The sequence below is a fragment of the Etheostoma cragini genome, chromosome 10, assembly GCF_013103735.1.
Source record: "Etheostoma cragini isolate CJK2018 chromosome 10, CSU_Ecrag_1.0, whole genome shotgun sequence".
Lineage (NCBI taxonomy): Eukaryota > Metazoa > Chordata > Actinopteri > Perciformes > Percidae > Etheostoma > Etheostoma cragini.
The window spans coordinates 10,631,765-10,644,264 of record NC_048416.1 but is presented as its reverse complement, the minus strand read 5'-3'; the positions used below and the strand labels follow the sequence as shown (position 1 = coordinate 10,644,264).

General features: G+C 42.0%; 1 long non-coding RNA gene across 1 annotated transcript in view; it reads right to left on the bottom strand.

Moving 5' to 3' along the window:
- The window catches only part of LOC117951559, a 17,644-nt gene that overhangs the window by 2,594 nt on the left and 2,550 nt on the right, over positions 1 to 12,500 (bottom strand). Inside the window, exon 2 of the long non-coding RNA XR_004658210.1 lies at positions 4,719 to 4,722. This is a non-coding gene — a long non-coding RNA (uncharacterized LOC117951559). The remainder of the gene's footprint in view (positions 1 to 4,718; positions 4,723 to 12,500) is intronic.

Here is a 12,500-nt window from a genome sequence, read left to right as displayed (position 1 = left end):
TTAGGCCTTTATGTGACAGGACAGCTAAAGACATGAACGGGAGAGAGAGGGGGAATGACACGCAGTGAAGGGCCGCAGGTCAGAGTTGAAACCGGGCCCGCTGCGTCTAGGAGTAAACCTCTATATATGAGCACCCGCTCTTCCGACTGAAGTCTCTGGGCACCCTGGATGACATGTTTCTGTTTTACGTTGACAGTGCAAATAGTTTTATGCATTCTGTGATTCCTCAGTTATTGGTTACTTCATTGTTTCAATTATGGCGCTAGGACAGGGGCATTAATGTTGGCATGTAAAAAAAAAACCTGAACTGAAAAAGGAAACATTGGCATTTAAACACTATTAAAGTATGTGTTAAAATGTACAAAATAATGAAAGTTTTTGCATTCTGGTGTTTTTCAATGACAATTTTTAGTTATTCAATTCAGGTTTTTTTTTTTCACTACATATAATCTGCATAGGTATGAGAGAACGGAATCTATCTGGACCAACACTTCACACCTCATACACAGTGGTTACAATAATAATGGCTGTAAAACAATAACTACATTTTTTTTAGCATTAAAATCATTCCAAAAATCCCTTTTGGAACTAAGGACAGCTCTCCAAATGGGCAAAGTGAGCATCTGCCCTGAGAAGTCAAGAGGGCCTCAACACTCCAGGCTTTCTGTGGCTCAGCCGTGTGCTGTGTAGTCTATAGAAAATTCAGGAGTGTGCAGCACCAAAGCATAATATCAACCAGCATGATAAGGGTGTTAAGGATGCAGGTTCATTCAGCCGTGTCTAGGGCTGATCCACTTGTTAAAAAGGTGTTGGTGCTGAATGACACAGAGTTAATGATTTCTCTTTCAACCAGCTTGTGTTGGAACAGTGGTTGTGGTCTTCCCCAACCCACAAGGAAATGGTTACATAGTAATTATAAGTCCTCTTAGCTTGTTACCATTAATGGTTGCCAAATGTGTATATGCCGAGTTGGGTCACGTTAGTCATGACCTTTGGGAGGAACATGGTTCACCCTGATTGGCTGAGAAGGGTTGGTGTAGTTTCCATATGTGCTCATAGAGCTATGGTATAGAAATGATCCAAGCCTATGAACATTAATAACACAGCCTGATGTTTGCAGTAGATGTCAATTGAAACATGATTCAACTGAGGGTACCTTACTGGACCACCCGATCTAAATGACTCAGTTGTCATCGCTACCTACCTTCAGATTTGAGCCGTTATCGTCCAGTGGTAAGCTGGATCATCCATCCATGTCAATACTCAACAATCAGAGCAACTGCTCGACCGTGGTACAGTACAAGGATTTAGTGTGAAGAGTCTGTGTAAGATGGGGTGGTGGATGGGTCAAACAAACACAGGGCGTTCCCCCATGGGACCAGTGTTGACCAAAAGTACATGTAGACTGTATTACATAAGCTCCATAAGCTAACTTGCTTACCTGTTGTTTCTTTTGTAACATTAAAGTTAAAGGGATGGTTTGAAGTAATTTCACCTTAGGGTCCCTTGCACCATAAGCCAAACACTCCCCCCAGAAGTTTTTTTCACTTGGTCGAACATTGGGCAAGTTAGCGCTATTAGCTGAATGCCTTAGTGGCAGGCGCTAATGGAACTAAATGTGTATCTTGTAAATTACCCCACTCATAATGCCTGGAATGGTACTAAACTTCTACAGTGGTACAAACACGTACTCATAAAACAAGGCATTGGAAAAGTTTATAACTAAACCAGGAGTTTGCGGGATCCTGAACTGGAAAAGCAGTGAAGAAAGAACAAGATGTGATTCCAACTAATCATGACCACGCTAATGGCGACCGTTACCATGGGAATACATGAAATTGGCATTTTGAATCTACTAGTACTGTAGGTGTAGCAGGCTTCTTTTGACCCATATATATAAGGCTGGTAAACACTGACAACCCACTCAATGGACTGATAACAATAAAAACAGGTGCCTGGACTTTTAATAACAGGGTTCTAAAAAAAAGACTACTGTGATCTCTGCCAATTGTATGGAAAAAAAACACAAAATGCTTCCAGCTATGAAATGTTCTAACTAAAGGTTGCTTCTTCCAAATAAGGCATCTTATAGGAGAATGCAGCAGAATGGTTATATGTTCTTTAAGTAATATGATAATTAGTACTTTGAAATAAATGAGCAAATCTAGTCTTCACAGAAAGCATCACCAACTTCCATTTCTTGTCGGCCCATTTCATGTCCCTATTGTCATCAGCTATCTTGTTCCTGTCACATCCAATCACAGTGGAAGAAACACTTCCACTCCTCATAATTAGGACAAGATGTTCCAATCTGAAGAGCTCAAGCTTGGATAATTAAGTCAGATTCTCTGACAATTATAACATCGAGCTACAGCGGCTCCATACACAGTTAGAAAAGAGCTGTCAGTGTCTCAGTTTACAGAATAATTACTTTATTATAAGCAAACAACTCCTTGAATTGAAGTAGGAAATTTAAATGTGTATGAATTTATAAATAATTTGCTCTCAAAGGCTGATTAAATTACAGTATAATGTGCTGAATAGGAAAGAAAAAGATACAAACAAGTTACCTTCCACTGATCTGATGCCAACAAGCATAAATAAAGGGGCAGCTCAGTCCGAACGGAGTTGGCTGGGAACCGGAGGGTTGCTGGTTCAAGTCCACAAAGGACCACAATATGGTGGTAGACTGGTAGCTGTAGAGCTGCCTGTTCACCTCCTGGGCACTGCCAAGGGGCTCTTGGGCAAGGCATCGAACCCCCAACTGCTCAGGGCGCATTTCCATGGGCAGCCCCCTCACTCTCCATTTAGTGCATGTATCGGGACTGAGCATGTGTGTGTAATTCAGACCTCAGAATGGACATTATAATTTCCCCTTGTGGGATTAATAAAGTATACATTATTAGTATTAAAATATTTGGGACAGCATCATCTGGAATTGACAAAACCCTCTCCATTCAGGGTCTGCATGGCACAGTCCTCATCAGCTGAGTTGACATGGAACAGTACATGTTCAAACTATTCATAAGGCTTTCAGGAATTCTGTCTGTGGGGAATTAAATATATACGTACATGTAGTATCATTAGTAACTGTGGAGTGTGTACCAAGCCCTTCCATCCAGTCTTGTTCACATCACTAGAATGTCTTGCAGTGTAATGGGGTTAAATCCTTGAGATTGTACCTGTATGTATTCATAATGCATGAATCACTGAATCATGAATCAATCTATTAAATATTAAACAATTCTAGTAAAACATTAAAATTATAGAACAAGAACGTGAGGATCCATCATGACAAACAGGTCTGCCGCACACATTTCTCAGTAACTCTGAGGACAACTGTGTAAAAGCGGGAATTAGTTTTGCTGCCGGTTGTCGCCACCTGAGGTGAGCGAGAGTGTAAAACCAAAATAAAAAAAACAAATAAAACAGAGAATTCTGTTTAGGAACAGACGGAGACTGGATGTATCACTTCGTCTTAAGCCATAGAATTAAACCGATAGCCATCGCTGTTCTTACAGGCTGAAAATCAACTAACGCACACACACACACGCACGCACACACGCAAGCGCACACACACACACACACACACACGCGTGCTCAACTGTCCAGTATAACATCAGAGCTCCAGGCAGAGAAATGTGGCATGAGTGCAGCAGCAGAAAAAAGCAAATAAAGCAAATAGTGTTATCAGTAATTTAACAGCAGGCTGATATGGCCTATTGATCTGTCCGCTGGAATCTTTTATCTCCACAACACAATGTATCCACTCTGCGCTTTATGACCCCTCCACGACCATCAGCACCCACTCAGAATAAAACACAAGCCATGCACACACACTGACCACATCATAAACACACACACACACACACACACACACACACACAAATATGAACCCACCGGAAAGAGCAATGTAATAGACTAAGATTCCCGGGCCTGAGCTATAAGTGACAGAGTGTTCTTTATTCTACCAAGTCAGACATTTTCACGAGTCACTTTCTGATACTACTGAGATACTTACACAAACAAGTTATTTAAATATATGAAAAAAAATCTGTATATGACTAACTATTGCTATTTGTCATTTGTCTGATCAAATCTCATCAACTTGCATAGCCTGTGTATGTTCCTAAGAGACATTGACAACTAAGATATTGACAAATAAAAAGAGAAAAAAATGCCTTTTAGTTACTTGTTGACAATTTAAAGTGCGCCATGTGTTCTTCCCCAACAAAATGTACCAAAACATTACCATTATCTCTAAGGGAGGTGTCGGCCACCCTCCCGAGGAAACCCATTTTGTCTGCTTGTTCCCTGGATCTTGTCCTTTCGGTGGTGACCCGGCCTTCATGACCGTAGGTGAGGGTAGTAACGAACACTGACCGGTAGATCGAGAGCTTTGCCTTGTGCCTCAGCTCTCTTTATGTCACAACGGTGCGCTAAAATGAATGTAATAAAGCCACTGCTGTTCCGATTCTCCGGCCAATCTCCTCCATTGTCCCCTCACTCAAGAACAAGACCCCGAGGTACTTGAACTCCTTCCCTACCTGAAGAAGGCATGGCCTCAGATTCAGACGTGCTGATCCTCATCCGAGCCGCTTCACACTCGGCTGCGAAGCGATCCAGTGAGTGCTGAAGGTTGATGATAAACTTGATGATGCCATTCTTTGTGTATTTGATTATTTATTTGGCTCCGCCAACACAAATAGTTCCTTAACTGGACTAGGCCTGGACTGTTTTGTTTAGAGGGTCAAACACAGAGGATGTGTAATGTTTATGAGTGATTATAACCTTTCTATTGTAACTATTGTAAATTAAAATTAACTTTGAAAAAGTAACTTTGCTGGCGGTTTTAAAGGGCCCTCAGTCAGGAACATTCACTGTGCTGGGCCTACGCAAAACAAAAAAAAATAAAACTCTTCTTGTTTTTCTGTCTCTGCCTACAGCTCATCACACACACACGCACACACACACACACACACACACACACACACACACACACACACACACACACACTCAAACACACTCACACAAACACACACACTCACACAGTTGCTCTGTTCTATTCGTCCATTCTATCCATCATAGAATTAAACGACAAGCACTGTAGTTAAAATGCCCAATAAATCCATGTTCATCAAGCAGTGTGCAGCAATTACATCTCCTTTATGGCGGCCCCGTTGCCAGCAGCAGTCGCAAACCTTTTGTTAATTAAGAACATCCCATTGAGACACTAATTAACAATTAGCATAAACATAATTAGTGAATGTTGACATTTGGCGTGCGCCATTGTTGAAATAATTTCTAGAAATTGCCCTCAGAGAGGTTTATGTCAGGAGGGGATAATGGCAGCACTCTGTCACACACACACACACACACACACACACACAAACACACACACACACACACACACACACACACACTAAGCATGCCCAACTGAAGACAGTGAAGATTAGTTGATTTTTAGTTTGGTGTTTGAGAGAATGCACCTTCCCCGTATTTCAATCAGGAGAGACTAGTTGCAAATATGAGACAATTATATACAGAATGTACATTTGTTTGGATAACAGCCGAACTGATTGAGGATTGCATCAATTAAAAGTTGGGTCTGCCTGAAAGAATTTAGTCTGAGCTACATTAGTTTGTATGCTAACCAAAGTTAATAAAGTTCCAACATTGAATAGTTAGATGTTAAGTGGAAGCACACACACAAGTTGGACTAATCCTAATGTCACTCATTTGTCCCGGCCATGTCAAACAGGCATGTTACTGAAGCCTTATTCTTGTCTTCCTTGATTCCTCAGAGCCTTCCTTATTTCCTAGCTTTTTTATCTTTTCTTTCCCCTCTTCTCACTCTTTCCATTCATCATAAAATAGTGAAAACCAACACTCTGTCGTCCAACTGATCCTTTGCGATGCTCTGCTATGTCTTTGGTTGTTGTGGAGGACCAAGGTGAAATACGTTGTCCGTCTGGAAAGATTGGACAATTGACATTTAACAGTGAAAGTATAGGCGGCAGCGTGAAGATGATGGGTGGTGGAAGAAAGGAAACTACATTTTTTTGAAGTGCTGATTATGACACACAGCATGATCAGCGGTGACCTGATCCACTGACATGGATCTGGTCAGTGCGCGCAGCGCGTTTAAGTGAAACTCGTAAGCTCATGGTCTGTTTAATGGTAGCTCATGGTGCATTCAAAGTTGTTGAAAAGTTCCCTTCTGCCATCTAGTGATTGTTCTTTTTTGGTTTAACAGCAAATAACTGGTGAAATAAGTTATTGTCATCAGTTTTTAAATTGATTACTTCATTTTGACCATATTGACTTAACAATAATGTGTGTGGTTTTTCGTGTGAAGGGCTTTACTTCCTGTACACACCCTGGGATTCCACAGCTGCCATACCTCACTGTAACAATGATTCACTGTATTTCACAAAATGATGTGAATGAGAGTAAAGCTCTTTGTCTAAATGGCCAACAGCCCAGGCCTTCAGACATAACACACACACGCAGGCACGCACGCACACACACACACACACACACACACACACACACTGACCAGTCTCCTATCATCTTCTCTCCTCTCCAATGGGCAGCAGTCTTTAGAAAATTAACTTTGAGAAGTCTGGAAGAGACACATAATTTATCACACACAACTCTGTCAACCACAACACTATTAGAGAGAGAGAGAGAGAGAGAGAGAGAGAGAGAGAGAGAGAGAGAGAGAGAGAGAGAGAGAGAGAGAGAGAGAGAGAGAGAGAGAGAGAGAGAGAGAGAGAGTGAGAGAGAGGAGGGCCAAGTGTCTGTTGCACTGACAGCTATCCCACAGAAGCACTCACTGTAGGTTTGGCCAGTGTGTGTGTGTGTGTGTGTGTGTGTGTGTGTGTGTTGCCAACTTCAGAGGCTTTGATGAATGTGTCTATTTACTGGTGTGTTTCAGGCAGACTGGCTGTGTGTGATGGATGGATAGAAAGCAGCTGCTAATACGTGGGATGGGACTAAACATTGCTACACTGCTATCACCTACAGCCATCCCACCATTAACACATCAGCCATACATTCACAGTGCAAGAGGCCAGCACACACAGCTTTTACTTTCTATCCATAGTCATTGCTACGCTCTTCACTTCTTGACGTTTCACTTTAGACCTAAATGATAGTGGTATCAGTCATTTTAGATTGGCAGTGTTTAACATCCTGTATTGTATTGTTCAGACATACAGCTCTCTGGCACCAGCATGACATGACAACACACACTGGGAACACACTGAGAGTAAAAACACCAATACAGAACATACAAACGTTTCAACTTTACAGTTTGAATAATCTAAAGGACTTCACACTGATCAATATTTGTTTCAAAGTAGAGTGCAATTCTTTCACATGAAAATGTTAATTTTACAATATATCAATTTTAAGGTAAATAAAAAGAAAAAAAATCTGTTGTAAGCTTCAATAAATACAGTTCCAGTGAAACGTTTGGAAACACATTCCCATTTACTTATATAGGAAAGTGTGTCAAAAACTTTTGAGTGGTACTATATATATTTTTATTATGCCTGTATTAATTTACATGATTACTCCCGCCTCTCTTCAGCATCAGGCTACACATTTTCATCATCATCACCTTGGATGAACTCTCTTGCCATGAACCTGCTTCATATATAAATACAAATTAATGTGTAGTTTCTGGTGCTTCCACCTCCATTACTTTCTGAAAAATACAGCACACAGTTTTACTGTAGCAAAGCTAGTGTTTTGCTTTTACATTTCTTAAAGCTGTGTATGTAACCACCGACATATTACCTGAACAGGTACAACGTGTGACTGGTACATTTTTATTTCGTGTGTTTCTTTATTTCCAAAAAAGGTATTTCTAAACCTTCCCTAAATACTGTACATACAGTACATGTTCACTATAGCTTAGGTTTTCAGATGAAATTGCAATCAGCAGTGTTTGAAATGCACCAGGCTGAAATCCATTCTGTTTAGAATGTGTGTTAACAGTTGTGACAGCAGTGTGTTAGCATTTGAACAAAGTGCTGTAAATCCCCACTGTTTTCGCAGATTGTGGTTAACGTCACAGGATACGTGTGTAGATTTTGGAAAACCGCGTTCAAGCCACAAAAACAAACTAAAGGTTGGTTTACAAGAACTGCTAGTGTGCAGACTGTTGTTAGGGTTTTGCACATGTGGCTCCAGTTGAGCCCACAGCAATCAAAAACTGTAAACATCTGAGGAGGCACAAAGGAAGAAGACAGAGTACCATAAGGGTCCAGGGAGTTATTTGTGGTGATCAGTGTTTGTGGGTGGAAAGCAATTCCTGTTTCTGCACCAGTGACTCTTACTGGTTTGTTGGGTCTGGGGAGGTAGAGCATGAAGCTCGATGTACCAGGAGAAGTTCCATTAAAGGATCCATGACATGGTGCTCTTTGAATGCTTTTATATAGACCTTAGTGGTCCCCTAATGCCATATCTGAAGTTTCTGTTCCAAAATTCAGCCCTGGAACAGAATTAAAGCCACTAGAGCCAGTCCCACAATGAGCTTTCCTTGGTATAGCTTTTGAGGGGGGCTTGACCAGCTGCCACTTTGCCTGTTTGAAAGCCAGGATGTCTCTCCCAAATATGCGGGGCAAATTCTCTGGGCAGGCAAAGCAGAGAAAGGCGAGGGACCTTCCCCTTGTGACCTCATAAAGTGCAAGAGCGATCGGCCCATCTGAGCTTTCATTTTCTCAAAGGCAGAGCCGGATACCCAGGGCTCGATTTACACCTATCACCATTTCTAGCCACTGGGGGGGCCATAGGCAGGCTGGGGGGACGCATATTAATGTTAAAAAACCTCATAAAGTGAAATGTTCATGCCATGGGACTACTGGAAAACTGCGCATAATTAACCACTTTAACTCAATGTGGGCTCTGGGGCTCTTAGGGGCAGAGCTAGTTACCTGATGGTGATGCTCATTGAAAGTAGACATGGGTGTAGCAATGCACCATCATCATGATTCATCTTTCAGGTTATTCATCCCTTCTTACATGTGTTCCACCACAGGTACAGCCAGTCTCTCCACAGTGTCCTGTGTGTATTGTTGCAGCACTGCAGAGAGGTGTAGCTACTGCTGCCTGTTGTGTACATACACAAAAGGTTTTTGTGTTTATCTTGGAGCACATCTCCAGGTCAACAAGGTCCCTGTGACCTTCAGCCCCCCCCCCACCCAGCCAGCTAACAGAGACTTCATGTCACCAGCAGGCTTCATCACCACCGACACTAACTGCAAACTGCTGCATTTATGCATCAGCACCATGTGTTACCCAGTTTCTTTCCAATGAGCCATTCACGGTGAAGGCAGTGGAATCAGAAGATAGGGAATATTGTCTGTCGCTCATGTTGCTTCATTGTAGCCGAACCTTCAGTGTCAGTCTGAGGAGACTATTGATTTTAATTAGTGTCTGCCCACAGGGAGCTGGCTGCTGATTGGAGAAGAATAGGATGTCCTCAAAACTATGATAAAAATCACACACACACACACACACACACACACACACACACACACACACACACACACACACAGACACACACACACACACACAAACACACACACACACACAGCTAATTATTAGGTTTAATCAGTGGTGGAATGGCTGCAGGTCCTGTCCAAGGTGCTTAGAGGTGGAAGGAAACACGGAGAGAGGGAGAGATAGAGAGAGAGAGAGAGAGAGAGAGAGAGAGAGAGAGAGAGAGAGAGAGAGAGAGAGAGAGAGAGTGTGTGAGAGAGAGAGAGAGAGAGAGAGAGAGAGAGAGAGAGAGATAGGTCTTTATAACTAAAACGAAAATTATTATTTGACAAAAATACCATCATTGAATGTATTAAAGTCAACTGATAGAGGTAGTTATTATTTACTGGATGCATTTGCAGAGTGTAACAGCATACAAATCCACGTAGAGTACAAATATGGTACAAAGTGGCAATTTAAAATCAAATCTTATCAATAAGGTGCAAATCCCAAATATAAACTGGTAGAGTTGTGAGTAAATATGTAGTCTTGGTAAATTATGATAAGATAAAATAACAAAACAGAGAGTTTCAAATCTTTGCCCTTATTTCTCCCCTTAAGTGTCCCTTCTTCGTTGGTTAATTATTTATTTTTATACTTTAAACTTTTTCCATCCCTCCATTCAGGGTAAAATAAAACTGTGGGGATTTGTTTTGAGTTTATCTGGGCCGTTAACCGGCAGGAAGTGTGACCGGTCATAGTATGTGTGTGTAATATCCTCGTCCAATAAGAGCACGGGATGGACCGGATCGCTGTTGCTACACAATTACTGTCAAATGTCAATTTCATGGAGGCAATATTGAGGAGATTAAAACACACAAACGCACAAACACACACACACGCACAAACAAACACACACACACACACACACACACACACACACACACACACACACACACAATCTGAAACACAACAGACATGGAAACAGAGCAAAATAACAGAAAGACAAACACCAATAAAGACACACACACACACACACACACACACACACAGACACACTCAGCAGAGATGGAGTGGATGTTAATGCATGGCCTGAGGAAGGGTGAAAGTGAAGGTGACTGAATGCTGTCCAGGCTAATGGAAAGCTAGCCAACCTTAGCCCTATCACTGAAAATCACCTGCACACCACAAAATAGCTGCTAAACACACTTGCACATACACACCTCCACAAACTGTATGGCAATCAGAGTGTCTCCACACTCAGCTTCCTGTTGATTCCCTCACTGAACACTAACAGCAGTTCTCAGACCATCGCACTGATGCTGGATAAACTCTCCGTGGCAACGAAATGCCACAACTATCAACTCCTGCCACCGTGTCACCACGCGCAATGTTGACAATTATTGGACAATTCTGCAAAACTTCCGTATGGGTTTAACATTGTTTAAAGTTCAGTGCCAACAATTCTTTCTTCACTCCAGGATCCAGACAAGTCTCTTAGGACAGCGCAGCTCCTGATAGCCTGCAGGAATCCCACGCAGACACGGAGCTCACTGTGTTCTTAACCCTCCTGTGGTCTTTGCGTCAAATTTGACCCCTTTCCAAAAGGTTTCTATGTCAGAAGTTTGGGTTTCTTTCGAACTAATTTTCTAAAAAACTAACGTGGATGGTTCCCAACAATGCTTCTCACTATTTAAATAAATAATCAGTTCCCTACTTTTATTGAATTTGGGTGTTTTTTGTTAATGCTGTAGGATTTGGAGAAAATACTATTTGTAAAGTTTTTTTTTAAAAGGGTGAAAAAGGAGAGAAAATTTGTCAAAATTTTAAAATGCTCAGAAAAAGTGGACCAACATTGAAAAAGTATTAAAATATTGGGGGAAAGACACAAAAGGGTAAAAAAGACGACCATAACTTTGAGAAAAAGTGTTTCATTTTTAAATTTCCAGGTCGGTGGGAAGACAACACGAGGGTTAAGTAACATATTTAGTACACTCCAGTTTTGCCGAAAATACCCACATCAGAAAAACAACAGCTTTGATCATTCAAATACTTTTAATACTGTACTTCACTTTATGTTTACTGTAATGATGTCATTTCTCAGGGAGGACAGGAAGAGTGAGACTTAAGAACAAGACCGGAAAACTTCGACAGAGTCTGTCGTTTGCCTTTTGGTGGTCGTAGTAGTTCTGACGGGAAAGCAGGAAGTAAGGTGAGGAAGTGAGGATGGATAAGAGTTCCAAATGGCTTGTTACGGAGGGAGGTTGGGGGGCGGGGTGGGTATGTGTGTGTGTGCGTGTGTGAGTGTGTGTGTGGGGACAGGACTTTCACCCAGGAGGCCGGTGTTCATGTTTGAAAAGAAAAGGAAACAAAGAGCTTTTTTTAACAAACGGCCCAACGTCGCGGCACAACGTCGTAGCACAATGTCACATTCTGGATCACATGGTAAACCTTCAAGAAGTGAATTCAGGAAGAGAATTGAGATCAGATTTGAAGCAAAACCACCATTGTTTTATCAACTTAACTAAGTAGTTTTGGTTTCTAAACCTAACCACACCGGGACCGTTTCACAACGGCATGTTTAAACCGCAAGCGTTACATGCTCTGGTTTAGATATGAGGACGTGTTCCTGCCACCACTAGGGGCGCATGTTTATGAACCGCTCCTGTGGGTCAGATTAGAGGCTGGAGGGGGGGGACAAACCACAAACCACCGGTATTGTCGTATGGTTTGGAGCAGGGGTCACTTTGACACCAGAGACAGGGCCTTGCATCTGGTCTCCTGCCAACCGTTAACTTTCTTTTAACCATGACCACAATATCTCCGTAACATGCCCTAAGTGGTTTGGTTGCCTGAACGTACCCGCACCTGATCGGCCGAGGTGACACATGAGAAAACACTCTGACAAACCCTCACTCTCTACTCACTCCCTTTTGGCGTTTTTCCACTGCTGGTAACAGCTTGCCTCGGCTCGCCTCGGCCCATTATGCTTCCGTTTTCCATTGCAG